This window comes from Bos taurus, chromosome 16, assembly GCF_002263795.3.
Source record: "Bos taurus isolate L1 Dominette 01449 registration number 42190680 breed Hereford chromosome 16, ARS-UCD2.0, whole genome shotgun sequence".
In the NCBI taxonomy this organism is placed as follows: domain Eukaryota; kingdom Metazoa; phylum Chordata; class Mammalia; order Artiodactyla; family Bovidae; genus Bos; species Bos taurus.
Window position 1 is genome coordinate 1,051,386 of NC_037343.1, and position 19,761 is coordinate 1,071,146.

The 19,761-nt window shown below is 47.8% G+C and overlaps 1 long non-coding RNA gene across 1 annotated transcript; it reads right to left on the bottom strand.

The window, feature by feature from the left end:
* Positions 1 to 113: 113 nt before the first annotated feature.
* Positions 114 to 14,786, bottom strand: LOC107133212 (uncharacterized). Its single transcript, XR_001502008.3, has 2 exons — positions 2,529 to 14,786; positions 114 to 1,598 (listed from the first exon to the last, which is right to left on the bottom strand). It is a non-coding gene; the product is annotated as an uncharacterized lncRNA (long non-coding RNA).
* Positions 14,787 to 19,761: the final 4,975 nt, after the last annotated feature.

The window sequence follows — 19,761 nt, forward strand, 5'->3', positions numbered from 1 at the left end:
AGTTTATTTTTGTGTATGGTGTTAGAAAGTGTTCTAGTTTCATTCTTTTACGAGTGCTTGACCAGTTTTCCCAACACCACCTGTTAAAGAGATTGTCTTTCCTCCATTGTATATTCTTGCCTCCTTTGTCAAAAATGTGTCCACAGGTGCGTGGATTTATCTCTGGAGATCTTATACGTGAATTGCTGTTAGAGCTCATGGGTGGAAAAGTTAACTTCACAAAGAGGAAGACAGGGGAGGTTCCTTGTGGGCATTTGGACCAGGTCTGCTCACACCCATCCCCTCGTGTGTCTCCCCCATCACTGTCTTAGATCCCGCTTGTCCCCTTCAGAGCATCCACAGTGCGATCTGAGGAAAGGGGGTGGGGAGAAGGACGCCCTGCAGGACGGTCCGCTCCCTGAGCCCTCCTGCGTCACCAGGGCATTTCTAGCCTGGAGACCTGAGGGCTCTCCATGAGTCTGGGGATTTGGGATCGGGTGGGTGGAGAAGAAGCTGAGGCAGGAAGACTGAGGCCTTTCTGAAGAGCCTTTCTTCTCCCTGACAGACCCCCTCCCTGCCTCTACCCCCACCCCACACTCTCTGTACACAAACTCCTGAAGGAGGCAGGCAGTCTTAAAACAGGTCTTCTCAGGGACACCACCTCAGGCATAGCTGCCAAGAAAGCACACTCATATCTGCTGCCCATCTGCTGTGATTTGGAGCCAGTGGGTATGGATTAGGGGCTTCCCAGGTGGTGCCAGTGGTAAAGAACCTGCCTGCCGATGCAGGAGACACAAGAGACACAGGTTTGATCCCTGGGTCAGGATGATCCCCTGGAGGAGGGCATGGCAACCCACTCCAGTATTCTTGCCTAGAGAATCCAAGGACAGAGGAACCTGGTGGGCTACAGTCCACAGGGTGGCAAAGAGTCAGATAGGACTGAAGCGGCTTAGCAGCAGCCGCAAGCGTGTGACTGCGTAGGACAGTGGCGGCGCCCATGCTTGGGCTGCACACGTCCGACGAGCAGTGCTGTGGGGCAGGCATTCGGGAGGGGCTTGTTGGCTTCTCTTCACAGTTCAGCAACTGTTATTAATGGTCCCTAAACCACAAGACTCAGAAGAGGTTTTGTGACAAGTACTAAATGTATAATGACTTATATCTTGAGCATTTAAAATTCTACCAGATTCTAGACTACATTCAACCATCTCCATTTCCTAATGCTGTGAGGTTTACTGCCTTTGTTTCCACAGGCTCGGTGCTCTGGCGTCAGGTACGGAGCAGTCTATACTGTGGCATAGGCTCTGCACTTGAATATTTGGGTAACACAAGGATTTGTCCTACACCAGCCTCGACACGGAGGCAACTGTCTTCCAACCCAAAGTCGATGCAACCGAAGGAACTGGAATTTAAACTTAGTGTTAAAGTGAATGGCTTTATTCAGATGTTAGAGTTTCACATCCTTAATCAAAAGCTTTCACTACACTGCAGCAGCCCTTCACTGATTCTGGGAAAGAAGAAAGGCAGCAAAGAAGTGAGGTTAGAGGCACAGACTGCAGAGCCAGATGGCCCAGGTCCAATCTTGGGTGGGAGACCTAACTTCTCTGCCTCAGTTTCATCATCTGTAAAATGGAGAACAGATTTTTTTAATTTTAATTTTAAATCTTTATTGAAGTATAATTGGCATACAACATTTTATTTTAATTAACATTAATTAAAATTAATTTAATTAACATTTTAATTTTAAGTATACAACATAATGATTTGGCATTCGCATATACTGTGAAGTGATCACATCCACCACCATACACAGTTAGAAAAAATTGTTTTTCTTGGGATAAGAACACTTACGATCTACTCTATTAGAAACTTCAAATAGGCAATACAGTATTATTAACTGTAATCACCATGCTGTACGTTAGTTAATCCCCATAATTTACTAATTTGATAACATTTTGACCCCCTTCACCAATTTTGCTCACCCAAACCCTTCCAGTGACAACCACCAGCCAGTTCTCTGCGTCTATGAGCTTGGAGTTTTGTTTGTGCTTTTTTTTTTTTAGATTCTGAGTGTAATATCACACAGTAACAAACATTTTATTCCCATTTTACAGATAAAGAGATTGGGGCTTAAAGAGTAAGGGACCATATCCCTCACTCTAAAGTCATATGGAGAACAGGACTCAGCTCTCTCCCAAGATAAGCTCAGTTTCTACTGGTCCCAGACAAGCCAGAAGGCCAAGGAGGGCAGCGTGGCTGACACACACCCAGCTTAGCTGCCTAGTGAGAGATGCCAACCCTGGTGCTCCAGAGAGCAGGTGGGTGGCCAGCCCTTCCCCACCCAGCTTCTGACCACTGAGACAGAGCTCAGCCTTGAGAAGAGCTGTCAGAAACCTGAATTCTTTGGCCTGGAACAGAACAGAAGCACAATAAAGGACAGAAATCGACCTAACAGAAGCTGAAGATATTAAGAAGAGGTGGCAAGAATACACAGAAGAACTATACAAAAAAGATCCTCATGATCCAGATAACCATATGGTGTGATCACTCACCTAGAGCTAATGGGTGGAGAAGCCCATGGGGAAACAGTGGAAACAGTGAGAGATTTCTTGGGCTCCAAAATCACTGCAGATGGTGACTGCAGCCGTGAAATTAAAAGAGGCTTGCTCCCTGGAAGAAAAGTTATGACCAACCTAGACAGAATATTAAAAAGCAGAGACATTACTTTGCCAACAAAGGTCTGTCTAGTCAAAACTATGGTTTTTCCAGTAGTAATGTATGGGTGTGAGACTTGGACTATAAAGGAAGATGAACGCTGACAAATTGATGCTTTGGAACTGTGGTGCTGGAGAAGACTCTTGAGAGTCCCTTGGACTGCAAGGAGATCCAACTAGTCCATCCTAAAGGAAATCAGTCCTGAATATTCATTGGAAGGACTGATGCTGAAGCTGAAACTCCAATACTTTGGCCACATGATGTGAAGAAATGACTCATTTGAGAAGACCCTGATGCTGGGAAAGATTGAAGGCAAGAGAAGAAGGGGATGACAGAGGATGTGATGGTTGGATGGCATCACCGACTTGATGGACATAAGTTTGAGAAAACTCTGGGAGTTGGCAATGGACAGGGAGGCTTGGCGTGCTGCAGTTCATGTAATCGTGAAGAGTCAGACATGAGTGAGAGACTGAACTGAACTGACTGAGAGCCTACCTTCACTCTGAGAATCCCTGCGAGGCTGAGTTTTCCCTGTTTCACTCTAACTCTGGGTTTTTTGGTTTTTTTTTTTTTTGTTTGCTTTATTTTGTTTTGCTCCAGAGCTGACAATAAGGGAGAGAAGGTGATACAAATTTCTGAGCTAGGAATATGGAAGGGGAATCGGGCTGGACTCCACTGCATATCAACGTTAATTCTGTGAATCAATTTTAGCAGGTCTGCCCTAATTGGGACCTTGAGGATTATCATGGTTGAAAATATTTGATTGCCCCATCTTCTATCTCTGTCTGTCTCTTCCCCTGTTTCCTGTGTCTGTCTTTGTTTCTTTCCATAGATACAAATATACATATATAATACATACTTACATACACGTGTGTATGTGTGTGTGTGTGTATATATATATATATATCTCAGTTCAGTTCAGTCGCTCAGTCGTGTCCGACTCTTTGCGACCCCATGAATCGCAGCACACCAGGCCTCCCTGTCCATGACCAACTCCCGGAGTTCACCCAGACTCACGTGCATCGAGTCGGTGATGCCATCCAGCCATCTCATCCTCTGTTGTCCCCTTCTCCTCCTCCCCCAATCCCTCCCAGCATCAGAGTCTTTTCCAGTGAGTCAACTCTTCGCATGAGGTGGCCAAAGTATTGGAGTTTCAGCTTTAGCATCAGTCCTTCCAAAGAAATCCCAGGGCTGATCTCCTTCAGAATGGACTGGTTGGATCTCCTTGCAGTCCAAGGGACTCTCAAGAACCTTCTCCAACACCACAGTTCAAAAGCATCAATTCTTCAGCGCTCAGCTTTCTTCACAGTCCAACTCTCACATCCATACATGACCACTGGAAAAACCATAGCCTTAACTAGATGGACCTTTGTTGGCAAAGTAATGTCTCTGCTTTTCAATATGATATATATATACACACACACACACACACACACACACACACACACACACATGTGCATACATGTGTATTTCTCTGTCTCTGTCCCTAAACACTGATCTAACTTGAAGGATCACAGATGTGGATGGGACAAGAGTTTTCTCAAACATTCACTACAGGTTGGTTCTTGAACCACTGGATGTGGGTCAGATTTTCAAACAAAGTCCCACTTCTCACCGCTAGGAGTCAGTCCACACTTAGCCTGAATCTGACGGTTTCAAATTCCCTCCTTAGGCCAAACTCACATCCTTTGTACTGCAGTTTGAATACTCACTTTAGTGTGCTAGGGAAATAGTGATAAGACAGAGGTCAGAAACTGGCCTTGCCTGGTGGGTAGTGAAGTTTGATGCTCTATGGGACTAAGGCACACCAAGAGAAGGGAAGAAAGTGGCGGAGCAGCTCGGGGAGTGTGGCAGGCTGCTGTCATGGCCCTGTATGAACCCCAGCCAAGTGCTGGGTGCATTTATCGTCGCGCACACACACGTGCGCGCGTTCGTGGGAAAGCACTGTTTGTTTCCCGGAAACAGGTGCCAGTTCTCGCTGTTTCACCAGATACCCCAAGTCGCGTCATCCTGAAACAGGGAAAACTGTCTTCTCCCTGGCATCCACCTGTGAAGTGAAGAGAGATCTTTGGAAAACAGACCTAAGCACCTCTCTTCCCTTTGGAAGACTGCAGGGATTTCCCCTTGTCTTCAGGGTAAGCTTTCCCCGGCAGGCCTGACTGCCCAGTTAACTGCTCCAGCCCCAGTCCTGCTTCCTAGGGCTCCCTGAACCTCTCCCAAATCCCTGTATGTCCAGTCTTCTGAATGCGGCAGACTCCCTCATACCTCTCTCCTTGACATGCAGTTCCCCCAGCCCGGAAAGGTTTTCCATCCCTTATTCTCCTGGCAGAGTCCTACCTGATCTCCAAATCCAGCTCACACTGTCCCCAGGGACATAGTTATGCATTCCTCTGAGGGTTTAGGACTCTGCCCTCTTATCTCACTGTTGTGTTTCTATTCATATCTGTCTCTTCCTCCCATATGACCTCTCCAAGGTCAAGAACTCTCTCTTACTCATTTCTGCCTCCTCAACATCTGGGCCAGTGCCCGCAGCAGAGTAGATGTGCACTGGAGAGCTACTGAGTGAATGGATGGAATGTTTACAGCTGCTAAGAGCTCAGGGCCTGCTTTTGGTGGAAGGTTGGACTGAAATACCAGCTCCACCACTTGCTAGTCACAGGATTTTTCCAGTCACTTAGCCTCTCTGTCAGTTTCCTAATCTGTAAGGTTGTTGTTTTTGTTATTTAGTCATTAGGTCGTGTCTGACTCTTTTGTGACTCCATTCACTGTAGCCCACCAGACTCCTCTTTTCCAGGCAAGAACACTGGAGTGGGTTGCCATTTCCTCTCCAGGGGATCCTCCAGGACCAAGGACCAAACCCACATCTCCTGGATTGGCAGGAGGATTCTTTATCACTGAGCCACCTGGGAACCCCACTTATGTGAAAATTTAATGATGTGTGTACAAGCGATTTCCTGGCATCAGTTCAGTTGCTCAGTCATGTCTGACTCTTTGCTACCCCATGGACTACAGCACGCCAGGCCTCCCTGTCCATCACCAACTCCTGGAGTTTACTCAAACCCATGTCCATCGAGTTGGTGATACCATCCAACCGTCTCATCCTCTGTCGTCCCCTTCTTCTCTTGCCTTCAATCTTTCCCAGCATCAGGGTCTTTTTCAATGAGTCACTTCTTCGCATCAGGTAGCCAAAGTATTGGAGTTTCAGCTTCAGCATCAGTCCTTCCAATGAATATTCGGGACCGATTTCTTTGGAATTGACTGGTTGGATCTCCTTGCAGTCCAAGGACTCTCAAGAGTCTTCTCCAACGCCATAGTTTGAAAGCATTGGTGCTTCGGTGCTCGCCTTTCTTTATGGTCCAACATTCATACATGACCACTGGAAAAACCATAGCTTTGACTAGATGGCCTTTGTTGGCAAAGTAATGTCACTGCTTTTTAATATGCTGTCTAGGTTGATCATAGTTTTCCTTCCAAGAAGCAAACGTCTTTGAATTTCATGGCTGCAGTCACCATCTGCAGTGATTTTGGAGCCCAAGAAAATAAAGTCTGTTTCCATTGTTTCCCCATCTATTTGCCATGAAGTGATGGGACCAGATGCATAATCTTATTTTTTTGAATGTTGAATTTTAAACCAAATTTTAGGCTCTTCAGTTCCTCTTTGCTTTCTGTGAAGGGCGGCGTCATCTGCAGATCTGAGATTATTGATATTTCTCCTGGCAATCTTGATTCCAGCTTGTGCTTTGTCCAGCCCGGCATTTCTCATGATGTACTCTGCACATAAGTTAAACAAGCAGGATGACAATATACAGCCTTGATGTACTCTTTTCCCAATTTGGAACCCGTCTGTTGTTCCATGTCCAGGTCTAACTGTTGCTTCTTGACCTGCATACAGATTTCTCAGGAGGCAGGTGGGATGGTCTGGTATTCCTGGCATAGGCACATACTATTTTTCTCAAAACCCACATTTTGTCTATCAGCAAACCCTGCAGGATCCTCCTTTAAAATATCCAGCCACTTTTTACCTTTTGAATGCTAATAGCCCAATTCAAACTACAGTCGTTTCCCACAGACATGTTCTGGTGGCCTCCTCTCTGGTCTCTCTGCCTCCTTCCTTGTCCCATATCTATTTTCAACACAGTTACCAGAGGCAATCCCTTAAAAACATAAATCCAATCAGATCACTCTTCTGCCACAATCTGCCTTTGGCTTCCCTTCCCCACTGCAGACAACAAGGTTGCTGCTACCTCTGATTCCATCTCCTCACTCTCCCGCTTGCTTTCCCAGCTTCAGCCACAATGGCCAATGTGTTATAATTCAAACCTGCTGCATACCTCCCTGCCCCAGTGCCTTTGCACTTGCCATTTCCTTGGCCCGGAATCCTATTTCTCCAGAAAGCCTCATGCCTCCTTTGCTAACTTAGTTTTCATTTTCAAAAGTCACGTTCTCCAGGAGACTCTTACTGGCTATTCCATCTAAGCTTTCAACAATATTCACTGAACTTTCTGTCCCACTTCCCTCTTTATTATTAGCCTTTATCATTAATAGAAAGACATTTTTATTATTTTGTTCACCATCTGTTCGCCTAGTAGAATATAAGCTTTAAGAAGGCAGAGGCCTGTTTTGCTCACTGCTGTACCTCCAGCATCTAGAACCATATCTGGTACAAAGTACATGCTCAGTAGGTACTTTGTTGAAATGAAAAGATAAAATCTTAGATTGCTATAAAATACAGGGACAGCAGTGTCTGGGCTGAGCTTGGGCCACTCCTTGCTGGCTCTAGGCAGTCAGAGCTGACTCAGGAAGCAGAACCCCAATCCTCAGACTGGATTTTCCTCTTTTTCTAGCCCAACCCAGCTCTGCCCTGCCCAGTAGAGGGCTTGGCTGGGAACTCCAAGTTCCTCCTATTCTCTACAGAGACAGGGGCATAGTACAGGCTGCAGGAAGGAGTGGCATGTGAAGATACCCTAGGACTTGAAGGCAGGGGGACACTGCTGAAGCTGCCTTTTGTTCCATTTTCTTGGGGTTCCCACAGGTAACTTTCTCAGGAAAAAAATCAGTGCTACCCTTCTTGGACTTGTTTTCCCAAAAAAGCAACGCTCCTCAGTGTGGGTCCATGACATCACATTTCTGGGCCCGGCTCCAGGCCTACTATCAGACTCTCTGTGCAAGCCAGGAGATTCTTTATACTCAAATGAGAGCCACCCATCAGATAGTGGCCTCCTTGGGGTGGGGATTGCGTCCTTCTCACAGCCCAGCCACCTGGTCCCAAGTTTCACCCCCTCCCCTGCTTTATTTTCCTCCTTAGCACTTAACACAATGTAATCTAACATAGAATGTACGCATTCCACGTACTTATCCTGTGTATTATCTGATCCTCCACCACTCCCTTGTACACACCAGGAAAGGATTTTTTGTCTGTTTTATTCGTTGCTGTATTCCCAATGCATAAACACCTGACACAGAGTAAGTGCTTTATAAGTAGTTGTCCTATGAATAAATCCTTATCCAAAGCCCTCCATACTAAGAGCTCATTACTGAAGGAGGCGAGGGCAGAGGGATAGTACTCCTCTTACAGTAAGAGTACCCTTGCCCTCAAGGGACTTCGAGAAGCCACAGGATTCCAGAAGCGATCCTGGCGAACTCCTCCTGAGTCACCGATGCACCTTTCACCTGCTGACCTAAGGGTTGGACCACTTTGTGAAGAGTAGGGATACATTGTGATGGGGCTTAAAACAAGTAGTCCATTTTCTTCCCTCCCAGGACTTCCTTTCTTTTGCCTTATAATTACCATCCATTCTATAGGCCCCTTCGCACCCAGCAGGCCCCCTTTTCCTTCTGTGAGCCCTTAGGAGCACCAGGGGGCAGTACCATCATCTGAGCACCGATGGCCGGGTTGGCTGCTGCACTGTCAGTGGGCCCTTCACAGACATCCTGCTTCTTCCACACTAAACAGACTGTGAGTTTGCCAACAGTGTGCACATGCGCGCTAAGTTGCTTCCATTGTATCTGACTATGTGTGACCCTATGGACTGTAGCCCGCCAGGCTCCTCTGTCCATGGGATTCTCCAGGAAAGAATACTGGAGTGGGTTGCCATGCCCTCCTCCAAGGAATCTTCCCAACCCAGGGATTGAACCCATGTCTCATGTCTTCTGCATCAACAAGTGGGTTCTTTACCACTAGCGCCATTAGCTGACAGTACAGACTCTGTCTAATTTACCTTCATCTGCCAGTACCTATGTCACTTATATGCAGAGCACATCATGCAAAATGCTGGGCTGGGTAAAACACAAGCTGGAATCAAGACTGCTGGGAGAAACATCAATAACCTCAGATATGCAGATGACACTACCCTTATGGCAGAAAGTAAAGAAGAACAAAAAAACCTCTTGATGAAAGTGAAAGAGGAGAGTGAAGAAGTTGGCTTAAAATTCAACATTTAGAAAACTAAGATCATGGCATCCAGTCCCATCACTTCATGGCAAATAGACAGGGAAACAATGGAAACAGTGACAGACTTTATTTTTTTGGGCTCCAAAATCACTGCAGATGTGACTGCAGCCATGAAATTAAAAGACACTTGCTTCTTGGAAGAAAAGCTACAACCAACCTCAATAGCATATTAAAAACCAGTGGCATTACTTTGCCAACAAAGGTCGATCTAGTCAAGGCTATGGTTTTTCCAGTAGTCATGTATGGATGTGAGAGTTGGACTATAAAGAAAGCTAAACGCTGAAGAAATGATGCTCTTGAACTGTGGTGTTGGAGAAGATGCTTGAGAGTCCTGGGGACTGCAAGGAGATCCAACTAGTCCATCCCAAAGGAGATCAGTACTGGATGTTCATTGGAAGGAATGATGCTGAAGCTGAAACTCCAATACTTTGGCTACCTGATGCAAAGAACTGACTCATTGGAAAAGACCCTGATGCTGGGAAATATTGAAGGTGGGAGGAGAAGGGGATGACAGAGGATGCGATTGTTGGATGGCATCACCAACTCGATGGACATGGGTTTGAGTAAACTCCAGGAGTTGGTGATGGACAGGGAGGCCTGGTGTGCTGCAGTCCATGGGGTGACAGAGAGTCAGGCACGACTGAGCAACTGAACTGAACTGCCAGTAGCTACATTATAGTAGAGGCCCACTGAGTCATGAGTCTGTGGCTTTATAAAAGAAAAGCACGTGGAATGCAGTTATATTCAGGGTTTGGTGTATGCTAGGGCACAGAAGGGGCTCAACAGTGGAGTTTTCCTTTCTGTGAAGCTCTATCATACAAGGATTAACTATGGAGGGGGGACTACATAGCAACTTGCCTTGATGTTAGAACTAAATTGCCTACCTATTTCCTCTTACTATTACCTCCAGGAATAACAGCTCACATTAATATAATATTTACTGTGTGCTAAATACAGTTCGAAGCATTCCACAAGGATTATCTCATTTAATTCTCATAATATTTCAAGATAGGGAACATTATTATACACGTGACATGCATTTCAGAATCAGGGCTATTTCAGGGATAAAGACTATGAAGTGTTGGTGGGAAGGCCAAACTTGTGTGCTGAGAGATCAATGAACAGATCAGGAAAAGGAATTTCATCAGTGTGTAAACCCCACATATATGAGGTAGCATAACATTTTCACAGCAGAGTCAGTTCCATCTCTATCATGCCTTAAGTCCTGATACGTCTCAGGAATGTCATTCAGAATTTCCCAGTTCTTGAGGTTTAACCTTCAAAAACCCAACCTAGGAATCAAGGGTCCAATGTTTGTGAACATTTATTTGTATGCTGGCCATTTTTGACTTTTTCAACTGGCTTTCTTCCCATTTGAATTGGGAGTGAAGTAAATATGAAATCACCCTTCCCTGTCCTTATTTCCCACCTGCTTCCCATAGAAGTCTTCCTAATAAAGGATCCTGCCCTCTTTAACTTCCACCAGACAGAGGCCCTATGGGGCAGGGCCATGTCAACCCACCCAGTGGGACCTCTCTGCCCCTCCTTGCCCCACCAATCCCATGACTAGGAACCTCTCTTGATCCTTTGTCACCAGTGGTGAGCCCCTGGCCCCACTCCCAAGCACCTCTCTCTATCCTGAGAACACGCTGTCCGGGCTCCCAGCTGGGAGTGACACATCAGATACTCCTGGGTGCTCCTGAGTAGTAGAAAGAAGACGGAAAGGCAAGGACTGGTGACGGGGTGAGAAAGCCAGAGGGCAGGAGAGACCGGAGAAGGCAGCAAATCCATTCCCCTCCCTCTCAGCTTGGAAACTGGGCTTGTAAATAACATCTGAGTTGTCTCTGCTGCTGTGTTTGAATCATGACTTTCTACACCCCAAACAGACCTTGACTATCTGCTCCAGGCATTCCATGGGCACCCGGGGTAAGACTGGACCCTGTCATCCCCACTCAGGGCACTCTAGCGGCAGGATCCAGGACTCATAGGCTAACGGCAGGGTTCTGCTGAAATATGGTCAGTGTGACCTTTGCAACAGGCCTATGTCCCTGTTTTCAACAGTTCATAAGTGTGACAAATGTTGCTGTATTTTCCTCTGGAAATAAACAGATTCAGATGTTCAGGGGGCACAAGATTGGGCTCAAAAGAAATGTGTGTTTAAGCCCTATAGAAATTCATCCACTCACACCTTCCCCTCAACAAGTTTTGGGTCTCCCAAGAAGACTCTGAATGGGCAGTGAAAAGACCCCATGCAATTGCTGCTGGAAATGGCTGAGAGGAGGCAGGGTGGAGGAGAGGACGGTCAGAGCCACACAAACACGCAGCTGGGTGTTCTGACCACTATACTGTCTCTCCATGCCAGTCTCCATGCCTCCTGCCCTTTCATAGTTTATGCTCCAACAATTTTTCTTCCTTCTGCACAGCAAAGAAGTGACTGAAGAATCTGCCATCTGCTGCCTCCCCCAATGCCCAGCTCCCTGTGCTAAGGTAACCCAAACAATTTAGGAAAGTGAGATAAGATTCTTGGTGCCATTAAACATGGACAGGTCAGAGCATGGTGCTCAGCTGCCGTGAAACTCCCTGGCTGCTGCTGCTGCTGCTGCTACTAAGTCGCTTCAGTCGTGGCCAACTCTGTGCGACCCCATAGACGGCAGCCCACCAGGCTCCCCTGTCCCTGGGATTCTCCAGGCAAGAACACTGGAGTGGGTTGCCATTTCCTTCTCCAGAAACTCCCTGGCTAGTCTGCAGGGAAACGGGGAGACCAGAGCAGCTGGGCCATTAAACATGGATGGAAACCAACCCATGGAAGAAAGAGGTGGCACTTCTCCTGTTGGCCAGAGGGAGGGACAAGGAAGATTTAGCAAAGGTCAGCAGGGCTCATACTGAGCAGTATTCGGTCTCAACTACTCACACCCTTCACATTCTGTCAGTTGGACAAAAAAGGCATGGCCTCTAGAGTCAGGCTGACTTGAATTTAAGTCTCCATATGGCTTTAAGTACCCTGAATCTTAGTCTGCTCAATTATGTGCTTGCATGCTAAGTCACTGTTCAAGTATAAAATGGGCTTAATACTTAATTCCAAAGATTGTTATAAGGATGAAATGAAGTAGCATTTATAAGATACATAGCACAGAGTTTGGCCAAAAGAGGTTAGTACTCAAGGTTAATCCTCCTTCCCCTTCTTCCTGGAGGGGGATGAGTTTCTTCCCAGGGACACCTGACTCCTGCGACTTCCAGAAACCCTGATTGCATTACAGTGTGCTTGAGATGGTTGGATGGCATCACTGACTCAATGGACATGAGTTTGGCTAGGCTCTGGGAGTTGGTGCTGGATAGGGAGGCCTGGCATGCTGCAGCTCATGGGGTCACAAAGAGTCGGACATGACTGAGCAACTGAACTGAACTGAATTGAACTGTCTTACCCCACTAGTCTGGAAGCACCTTGAAAACAGCTATCTTGGCACTACTGATTTTCTACTACCCAGCTCAATGTCTAGCATATAATAGTTGTTTGGAGAATGTTGAATTAAACTGAAAAAAAATTTTTTTTAAAGGATGTAAATTGGATCAATGAACTAAAGGCAAATTACAAAAGATGAAAGGAATTGAGGTCATTTTGAAAAGAGAAGGTCATCACAGCCTGTCGAAGCTCACAGGGACCTTAGGAACAATTGGTTCAACACACTCACTCACTGTGTAGTGGAAGGGACTGAAGCTCAGCAAATTGATGGCAGAGCCTGAAAGTTCACAGGGCTCTTGAGTCCAGGCTTCACGCTGGACGACCAGCCTCTGTCCCCCTTCTCTGTGAGCAGGGCAGGACACGGCCCTGCTCAGGTGACCAGAGAGGTTGTGTGACTCTCAGCCACACAGTCTGCCCAGGGTGGACCTGAACCCAGCCAGCTCTTCGGACATTCAGGCCAGCGCTGCCACCCCTGGGGCACCTGACGTGTCTTGTCTGCAGGCTGAAGTGCACTCAGCTTTGCCATCTTGGTTCTAGCAGTGGTGTCACATAGTTCCTGTACTTTGTGAGGTCAGGGGTTAAGTGGGAGGATTTGAGGAGGGGAGAGGAGTAGCCCTTTTCCCTTCACACTGTCTGCTCCCAAATAACCCACTACCTGTTATTAAGTCCCCCTGTCCTTGTGGGACTCTGAGCTCTGCCCCCATGGAGCCATCTTGCAGCTTCTGCAATGGAATAGCCCAGGGCCACACTGGACGGGCCCCTCCTCACTCTGAGTGGCCTGCTAGAGCTGAGGTCCCAGGGGGCCTCTCTGATAATATCTTTACAGGCTATTCTGTGGGACCATTATGGAGGTTAAATGACACAACATATATGAAAGTTCTGGAATATAAACACCGTCATTATATAAAATATTTGTCAGGTGAGGGACTGAAAACAATCAGGTCAGGGACGCTCCACCAGGCAGATTTCTTACACTGAAAAGATTCTCAGACTTTCTACCTCCTGGTGCCCAGAGTGACTGCTATCCCATCATCACCCAGAGGAAGGGACTGAACTTTTTGCTCTTGCTGAAACAGGAGTTCAGAAGCCAGAAGATGTGTGTGTGTGTGTGTGTGTGTGTGTGTGTGTGTGCGCGCGCGCGCGCGCGTGCATGTGAGCGTGTGCGCACATGTGCTTGATTCAGAAGTGTCAGAATCAGGGAGAGAACTTTCTTTCATAATAGCAGAGAAACAGAATAGGAGACTTCTTGAAGTCCTTTCTCATAATAACAGTATTCATTGAGCCATAAGTGTTATGTACCCCTTACCTCATCAGTCACAAACAATCCTATGTGATAGAAACTCCTGTAGTTCCCATTTTACAGATGGAGGGGTTGAGGCACAGAGAATATTAGGTTGCTTGTTCAAACTAAGGTTTGAGCCCAAGCAATTTGACACTGCAGCCTGAACCCTGACCCCTCATTACACAGTTCTGACTATTACAGAAGATCATTCTGGGGGTGCTTGCTGGGTGAAGAGCAGCTCTTGTTACAACAATCAACCACAAGGAAATTTCTCTGGACCTTTGGAGAGAGATTCAAAACCCCTCTCCATTCCAGTTCTAGGTCTGCTTAATAAGCCAAGAACAAAGCCATCCTGTGCCTTCTAGAACCTTCTGCTCCTTGGGGCAGCAGGGAGTTTATTTGGCCAAGGATTGACACCCTAGAGGCTCATTTGGGCCAGCAAATAAGGGCAGCTCACAGATGGCATGCAGTGCCAGCCAGCTTGGACAGGAAGCTGCTGGGTATGCTTGCTCTCTGCCACATCTCTGAGAGATGACATGGCCTGGGAGGGACACTCTTCAGAGCTGAAACCATGACACTTTATCCTCTAAAAGGACGGACTCCCCCCCACCCCATCCACAGGGTTTGGCTTTGCTCAGTTGCCTGGTGGCTCAGCTGGTAAAGAATTCGCCTGCAATGCAGAAGACCTGAGTTCAATCCCTGGATTGGGAAGATCCCCTGGAGAAGGGAACTGGCTACCCACTCCCGTATTCTGGCCTGGAGAATTCCATGGATTGTATAGTCCATAGGGTCGCAAAGAGTCAGACACAACTGAGCGACTTTCACTATCTGGCCTCCTCCTGGAGGCAGCTGACTTTTTGAATGCCTACTACTACTACTAAGTCGCTTCAGTCGTGTCCAACTCTGTGCGACCCCATGGACTACAGCCTACCAGGCTTCTCCGTCCATGGGATTCTCCAGGCAAGAACACTGGAGTGGGTTGCCATTTCCTTCTCCAATGCATGAAAGTGGAAAGTGAAACTGAAGTCGCTCAGTCGTGTCTGACTCTTAGCGACCCCACGGACTGCAGCCCACCAGGCTCCTCCATCCACGGGATTTTCCAGGCAAGAGTACTGGAGTGGGGTGCCATTGCCTTCTCCCTTTGAATGCCTAGTGGATCCCAAATTAGTTTGATCCGTAAGTTTAAAATATACAAAACCCTTCTACAGCCAAAAATTGACTTGTCTATGAAGCCTTATGTGTTAAAAATAAAGTTTTACCCCCAAGAAGCTGTCTGGCTATTTGCCCTCTCCCAAGTACACGCTTCAGCTCAGTATACTTGTTACTCTGCACTGTGGGGTAATACAGGGAATGAGCTTAAATTTTCATGATGCTGAGAAAGGGGTAGAAGCAGATAAGACAAGCACACAAAGAAAGAAAGTGTAGTCACTCAGAGGTATCTGACTCTGCGACCCCATGGAGTAGCCCACCAGACTCATCTGTCCAGGGAATTCTCCAGAGAAAAATACTGGAGTGGATTGCCATTTCCTTCTCCAGGGGATCTTCCCTACACAGGGATCAAACCCGGGTCTCCCGCATTGCAGGCAGATTCTTTACCATCTGAGCCATACCTAAAGGGAAGCAGGTAAGACAAGCACACAAACCATGGAAAAAAACGTAAAAGATGTTTCCCACACCCTTAAGTAACACACACTCTTCTCCACGGTACAATTTGGGTAAGTCCTGAGGACACAGTAGCCGCCCAAGGAGGGGAGACGTGATTTGATGTTCGAGGAAGGTGTCTCCCTTTTGGAGATGGTGGTGACCTGGGCTCTATGTGAGTAGCAGGCAGAAGTAACAACGCACTGCTTACACCACTTACATCTTCACAACCACACTTCATTTGACCCTGATGACCACTCTGTAAGCAGATTCCTCCACCCTCATTTCTCAGACGAGGAAACTGAGGCTTAGAGACGTTTCTGAGTGGCCATGAACTCAAGTGGCTTCTGACTCAAGTTCTTTCTCTTATGTGGCAGTTTGCCTGGGGAAGTCTTGTAAAAGCTTATGGAGCAGGAAACCTTGTCTTCTACAAAGGCAGCTTCCTCCCAACTTTGGGCAAGGCCCACTGCAGGCCTTGGAAAGTCACAGTGATAAAAAGTAAGGGGGCCATGCTGATGAGGGCTGGTGGCTGGACAGCAGCAGGAGCAGCCAGGGGTCTGCGGGCCTAGCTCGGGCCAGGCTGCCCACCCCGCGTGGGGTGGCTCCATGCCCCACAGAGATGGGGGGCGGGGGTGGCCCCAGGCCCGGGCGTGGAGGCCTAGCCTGAGGGGCACCTGACTGAGTCTGGGATTTTGGAGGCCAGGAGCAGGTGTAAGATGAACTAGTCTCCTATTTTACTACCAAAGAGGGCGGTTCTTTGTTTCCAGGAACCAGCAGGAGAGGAAATGGGCTGCGAGGTTAAGGGTGTGGGGCAGAGAAGGGGGGTGGATTAGAGCTCTTGCATGAGCAAGTAGAACCTGTTGTCAAGGTCCCTGTTGGATCACTTGCTCTCCTCCTGGGAAGAATGGAGCGGCAGGGGTTAGAGGCTGGCAGAGCTTTCTCCCAGCCCCGGGAACCTAGAGGAAGACCAATCAGCACAATGTACCCTGAAGAAATGGGGCTGATCTTGGGCTTTGTGTGATGGGACCAGCAGGAATCCCTGAGTCTGAGCAGCGCCAGGACTTGGCTCCCCTCCTCCCCTCTTTCTGCCCTCCTCTCCTCCACAAGCTCCCAGAGGACACAGACTGCTTCCCCAAATCTACTGTGACACCGCCTTCCGGTTCCATCACTACTAGATTAAAGGAAAGCCATGATGGCTGAAGCACAGGGTGGGTGGGTGGGTGGGTGTGTGTGTGTGTGTGTGTGTGTGGTGGGGGGTGGTTAGGTATAGGAGCTGAGGCTCAGAAAGAATTCACCAAGTGGAGAGTTGGTACAGGGGGACAGTTTTCAAAGTCTTTTCACAAACTTTTTAGTCCCTTGACTTTCACAAAAATGGACACCAGCCAGAAAGGATTCTCCTCCATTTCAGTGACAAGGAGCTCGAGGCCCCAGGAAGGGTATAGCCAGCATGGAAACACCTATTTTGTGCTTCTGCACTCACTGTCATTTCTTTGACGCCTGGCTGGAATCAGCATGAAGGAGAAACTGGAGGAGGTGATGAGGTACCAGAGGGGTAAGAAAACTGAGGGACAGTGACCCCCAAAGGCAGCCCTGGAACACCTGGTGTTGCTGGCTAACTTTCCATGTGGGGTTCTGGAGAGGACTTCTATTACTGCTACTACTACTATTGGTAATAACAGTTACTACTTATTGTTTTCCTTGTACTAGATACATAAATACTGTGGAAGGGATTAATGTACAAAATGCTTTAGAAACATGATCATCTTTAACCCTCAAAAGAATCATAAGATAAATATTTTTGTTTCTATTTTTCAGACAAGGAGCTTGAGGTTCAGAACTTTCCTGAGACCTCACAGGACTCCCAAGGCCACTCTTATAACCACTGTGCACTACTGCCCAGGTGAGATACAAATGCTACCCCGTTGTTCTTATTCCTCTATACCTTTGGCATCATTCAGCCCCAGAACGCTGGTGCCTGAGAAAGCACACTGTTCATGTGCTTCTCAAGGCAAGAATACTGGTTTGCCATTCCCTTCTCCAGTGGACCACGTTTTGTCAGGACTCTCCACCATGACCCATCCGTCTTGCGTGGCCCTACACAGCATGGCTTATAGTTTCATTGAGTTAGACAAGGCTGTGGTCCATGTGGTCAGATTGGTTAGTTTTCTGTGATTGTGGTTTTCTTTCTGTCTGCGCTCCAATGGAGAAGGATAAGAGGCTTATGGAAGCTTCCTGATGGGAGAGACTGACTAGGAGGAAACTGACATTACTTTGTCAACAAAGGTCCGTCCAGTCAAAGCTTTGGTTTTTCCAGTGGTCATGTATGGATGTGAGAGTTGGACTATAAAGATATTTGAGTCCCTAAGAATTGATGCTTTTGAACTGTGGTGTTGGAGAAGACTTTTGAGAGTCTCTTGGACAGCAAGGAGGTCCAACCAGTCCATCCTAAAGGAAGTCAGTCCTGAATATTCATTGGAAGGACTGTTGCTGAAGCCACCTGACGTGAACAGCTGACTCATTGGAAAAGACCCTGATGCTGGGAAAGACTGAGGGCAGGAGGAGAAGGGGACGACAGAGGATGAGATGGCATCACCGACTCGATGAACATGAGCTTGAGTAAGCTCCAGGAGTTGGTGATGGACAGGGAAGCCTGGCCTGCTACAGTCCACGGGGTCGAAAAGAGTCAGACACGACTGAGCAACTGAACTGAACTGAACTGTTCTTTATAGTCTTAAATTCCTAGGCTTAAAACATTTTTACTGCCCCACCATTGCCCCCACCCCACCAGCCTAGGCCTCAGCGGTAGGGTGATATCTGCAGCCACGGCAAAGGGCAATGTGGCCACATCCTGGGCAGATCCTCTGACAAGAAAGGTCACTCTCTCCATTCCTGTGACTCCCACTCTCTGACTGGGGCCAGACCTTGGAGTGGAGTACAGTTTCACCCAGGCAGTTCTCTACCAGGGGAACTAGAGAGAGGAAGTGAGTCTTTAGGGGCGGGAGAGTGGGTGGGTGCAAAGGGACCGCCTGGGAGGCCCCGGGGACTTTCCCCTATGCCTGAGCTTCTCCGGTAGGGCAGCCAAGTGCCCCAGCACCCCAGCCTCTGGCTGGGTTTCTGACTCTTCCATGTCCTGTTTCTGTCACACCCTCTGTCGTGTAACCCCCCTCGCTTCATTTTAGAATCCCTTTACCACCCATTGTTCTCCTCACCCGTTCCTCCCTCCCAACTTCAGCTGAGACAAGGCAGGCCTGGGGGAAGGAGGCGCTCTAACAGGTTCCACCCAGGCAAGCTGAACTCAGAAATGAGTAGTACCCCCACTCCTGACACCACCCCCCACCCCCCACCCCCCACTGGAGGCTCCATGAAGCCTGGTTGAAATGTGAGCCTTGAGCTTCTCTTGTGATTTCTCTTCCTTTTCTGTTTACTAGAGAAGGAAACGGTAACCCACTCCAGTATTCTTGCCTGGAAAACCCCATGGACAGAGGAGCCTGCTGGGCTGGTGACTCCATAGGGTCACAAAGACTCGGACATGACTGAAGTGACTTAGCACCTGGCACTAGGTACCTTGAAACCTTCCTTTTTTTCTGCTTCTTCCCCTTCAAATCCAGGGCCGACCTGTTTTTATTTTATTTGGCTAGGGTGGTGGGGGGCTTCACTGGTGGCTCAGAGGGTAAAGAATCTGCCTGCAATGCAGGAAACCTGGGTTCGATCCCTGGGTTTGGAAGATGCCATGGAAGAGGGCATGGCAACCCACTCCAGTATTCTTGCCTGGAAATCCCATCGACAGGGGAGCCTGGTGGGCTACAGTCCATGGGGTCGCAAAGAGTTGGACAGGACTGAGTGACTAAGCACAGCACAGCACAGCAAAAGGAAGCAGCTTAGTTAAAGGGAAGCCAGTCCCTTACACCAGTGCCTGCAGTGAGACTTTCGAGGTCTGAGAGTCTCTGGAAGCACAAGTACCAAGACTCTGATTGTTTAACAAGGGAAACAATGGAAGCTGCGATTGTCTTACCCAGCAAAGTTGCTCATCTGTCTCCAAGGCGAAAATACACACCACGGCTCTAAGGTGAAAAGCGCGCGTGCTTGACAACTAGAGACAAAACAGACTGCCCAGAATACAAACACCTGCGCCCTCACAAGGACGGAAAATGGTCACTCACGCGACCCCCGTGGTGAACCCACATTTACACACACAGAATAAAGAGGAAGTTCAGAATTGGCTGCCCTGGCACGAGT